Source organism: Trachypithecus francoisi, unplaced genomic scaffold (genome assembly GCF_009764315.1).
Source record: "Trachypithecus francoisi isolate TF-2019V2 unplaced genomic scaffold, Tfra_2.0 Lachesis_group5, whole genome shotgun sequence".
In the NCBI taxonomy this organism is placed as follows: domain Eukaryota; kingdom Metazoa; phylum Chordata; class Mammalia; order Primates; family Cercopithecidae; genus Trachypithecus; species Trachypithecus francoisi.
Window position 1 is genome coordinate 105,175,055 of NW_022681470.1, and position 3,756 is coordinate 105,178,810.

The 3,756-nt window shown below is 53.8% G+C and overlaps 1 pseudogene; it reads left to right on the forward strand.

Annotated features, from left to right (window-relative positions):
* Positions 1-274: 274 nt before the first annotated feature.
* LOC117076157 lies at positions 275-2,949 on the forward strand (annotated as a pseudogene).
* Positions 2,950-3,756: the final 807 nt, after the last annotated feature.

Below are 3,756 nucleotides of genomic sequence, written 5' to 3' on the forward strand. Positions count from 1 at the left end.
TGCAACATCCCTCTCTGGATTCAAGCGATTCTCCTGCCTCAGCCTCCTGAGTAGCTGGGACTACAGGTGTGCACCACCACACCCACCTAATTTTTGTATTTTTAGTGGAGATGGGGTTTCACCATATTGACCAGGCTGGTCTCGAACTACTGACCTAATGATCCGCCAACCTCAGCCTTCCAAAGTGCTGGGATTACGCCAGGCCTCATTTTTACTATAAACTGACATTTGAGTGCCTCCCACCCTATCCTGGCCCTGGGCACCTGCTCAAACCATGATGAGCTTCAGTGGCTCGGACGCACTGCTGGGTGCCCTGTTCGTGAGGCTGCATGGCGGGGGCACCCTCCACTACAAGCTGGCCCTAAAGGGCAGCACAAGCAGGAGGCGCTTGGCCGCCGACTCCTCCGGTGGCTTCTACTCGTGGACGCAGACGTCCATGAGCTCCATGTCCGCCTCGTCGCCTCGCCCAGCCACTTCTGGGGCGCCTGCCGCCTCAAGCACCGACTGGCTGGACACGCTGAGCAATGGGATGGGATGAGAGAGCAGAGTGGTGGCTGCGGCCCGTGGCGCGCAGAGAAGGAGCAGCTAGCTGCAGGCGCTGAAGCACCGCTTCACCCGCTACATCGACAGGGTGCGGCAACCAGTCGTGAACAACTGCAGCCTGGAGGGTGAGGCGGCGGCGCTGCGACAGCAGCAGGTGGGCCGCACTGCCACGGGCGAGCTGTATGAACGCAAGGTCTGCGAGATGCGCTGCAACGTGCTGTACCCGGGCACCGCGCTATCCGCTGCGCCTGGAGCAGGAGCACCTGCTGGAAGACTTCGCACATGTGCATCAGTGCCTCCACATAAAGGCCCAGCAGCGCGAGGAGGCCAAGGCTGTGGCCCACTCGCCGGCTTCTTGTGGGAGGCGGAGGCGGCGGGCATGGAACTGCAGAAGAAAGCGCAGGCACTGCAGGAGGAGTGCAGCTACCTGCGGCGCCACCATCAGGAGGGGGTGGGCTAGCTGCCCGGTGAGATCAGCGCTGCAGCGCCTGGCAGGCACAGGCACAAGTACAGGCCACGCGGGGGGACGCCCTCAAGTGTCACATGATGTAAGCGCATCAGCGCTGCAGGAGACCTGCGGCAGCTCGAAGGCCACGCAGTGCAGAGCACGCTGCAGTCCGAGGAGTGGTTCCAAGTGAGGTTGGACTGACTGTTGGAGGCAGCCAAGGTGAACACAGACGACATGCGCTCAGTGCAGGAGGAGATAACTGAGTACCAGTGTCAGCTTCGGGCCAAGACCACAGAGCTGGACGCACTGAAAAGCACCATGGACTCACTGGAGAGGCAGCCCTCTGAGCTGGAGGACCCTCATCAGGCCGACATTGCCTCCTACCAGGAAGTCATTTAGCAGCTGGATGCCAAGCTGAGGAACATCAAGTGGGAGATGAGGGCCCAGCTATGACAATACCAGGACCTGCTCAATGTCAAGATGGCTCTGGATATAGAGATAGCCGCTTACAGAAAACTCCTGGAAGGTGAGGAATGTCAGATTGACTTTGGCCCGATTCCTTTCTCGCTTCCAGAAGGACTCCCCAAAATTCCCTCCACGTCCACTTACATAAAGGTCTAAAGCAAAGAGAAGATCAAAGTGGTAGACAAGTCTGAGAAAGAAACTGTGATTGTGGAGGAACAGATGGAGGAGACCCAAGTGACTGAAAAAGTGACTGAAGAGGAGAAAGGAGGCCAAAGAGGAGGAGCGAAAGGAGGTAGAAGGGGGTGAAGAGGAGGAGACAAAAGGGAGAGAAGAAGCAGCAAAGTCTCCCCCAGCAGAAGAGGCCACATACCCAGAGAAGGAAGCCACGTCCTCAGTGAAGGAAGAGGCAAAGTCACCAGCTGGGGCCAAGTCCCCAGAGAAGGAGGAAGCAAAATCCCCAGTTGAGGTCAAGTCCCCCAGGAAGGCCAAGTCTCCAGCAAAGGAAGAGTCAAAGTCATTGGCTAAGGCCAAGTCCCCAGAGAAAGAGGAACCAAAATCTCCAGCTGAGGTCAAGTCCCCCGGGAAGGCCAAGTCCCCAGCAAAGGAAGAGGCAAAGTCACTGGCTGAGGCCAAGCCTCCAAAGAAGGCCAAGTCCCCAGTGAAGGAAGAAGCAAAGTCCCCTGAGAAGGCCAAGACTCTTGATGTGAAGTCTCCAGAAGCCAACACTCCAGCAAAGGAGGAAGCAAGGCCCTCTGCAGATAAATCCCCCCAAAAGGCCAAAAGCCCTGTCAAGGAGGAGGTCAAGTTCCCAGAGAAGGTGAAGTATTCCCTGAAAGAGGATGCCAAGGCCCCTGAGAAGGAGATCCCATAGAAGGAAGAGGTGAAGTCCCCAGTGAAGGAGTGGGAGAAGCCCCAGGAGGTGAAAGTCAAAGAGACCCCAGAGAAGGCAGAGGAAGAGAAAGCTCCTGTCACACCAAAAACGGAGAAGAAGGACAACAAGAAAGAGGAGGCACCCAACAAGGAGGCTCCAAAGCCATGGTGGAGGAGAAGAAGGAAGCTGCCATCGAAAAGCCTAAAGAATCCAAAGTTGAAGCCAAGAAGGAAGAGGCTCAATATAAGAAAAAAGCAGCCACCCCAGAGAAGGAAGCTCCTGCCAAGGTGGAGGTGGAGGAAGACGCTAAACCCAAAGAGAAGACAGAGGTGGTCAAGAAGGAACCAGATGATGCCAAGGCCAAGGAACCCAGAAAACCAGCAGAGAAGGAGGAGGCAGCAGCAGCACTGGAGAAAAAAGACACCAAGGAGGAGAACGCCACTGAGGTCAAGAAGCCTGAGGAGAAACCCAAGACAGAGACCAAAGCCAAAGACGACCCACCCTCTCAAAGGAGCTCAGCAAACCTAAGGCGGAAAAGGCTGAAAAATCCTCCAGCACAGACCAAAAAGACAGCAGGCCTCCAGAGAAGGCCACAGAAGACAAGGCTGCTGAGGGGAAGTAAGGCAGGGAGAAAGGAATGTCTGGAGCAGCCAAAGAAACTCAGAAGGGTCCTGGAGCTCAAGGATCGGAGTAATGCAATTTTCACTTTTTTTCTCTTTATGTAAAAAGAAACCGCTTCTATGACAGGGCCTCTTTCTTGAAACAGGAACTTCTGTTAGCAATATGTTAGCAAGAGAGGGCACTCCCAGCCCCCTGCCCCCACGCCCTCCCCAGGCGATGGACAATTATGTTATGATAGCTTATGTAGCCGAATGTGATACATGCCAAAGGCCATACGTAAACACTTGACTGTAAAAACTGCCCCCCTCCTTTCCAAATAAGTGCATTTATTGCCTCTATGTGCAACTGACAGACGACCGCAATAATGAATGAGCAGTTAGAAACACATTATGCTTGAGATGTCTTAACCTATTCCCAAAGGCCTTCTATTTTCCAAAGGAGTGGTCAAGCCCTTGCCCAGAGCTCTCTATTCTGGAAGAGTGGTCCAGGTGGGGCTGGGCACTGGCCACTGAATGATGCCAGGGCACACTTTCTACTGGAGTCCAGTTTCAATTGCTTCTGTGCAATAAAACCAAGTGCTTATAAAATGAATTTTTTTTAAAAAAAGAAAAATCCCTGACATTTGCCAGGGCTTCAGTGATGATCTGAAAGGCTACACTGTGTGTCTGTGGCCAGGTCCTACTGATGTTTAGCTTGGTTGTATCTAGATGATCACAGCAGAATTTCAGTATCAGTATGATTCCACAAACATTGCCATTGCCAGGTAAAGAGGTGGGTGTTCTCATAAAAGCAGCCTAACGTAATCAGC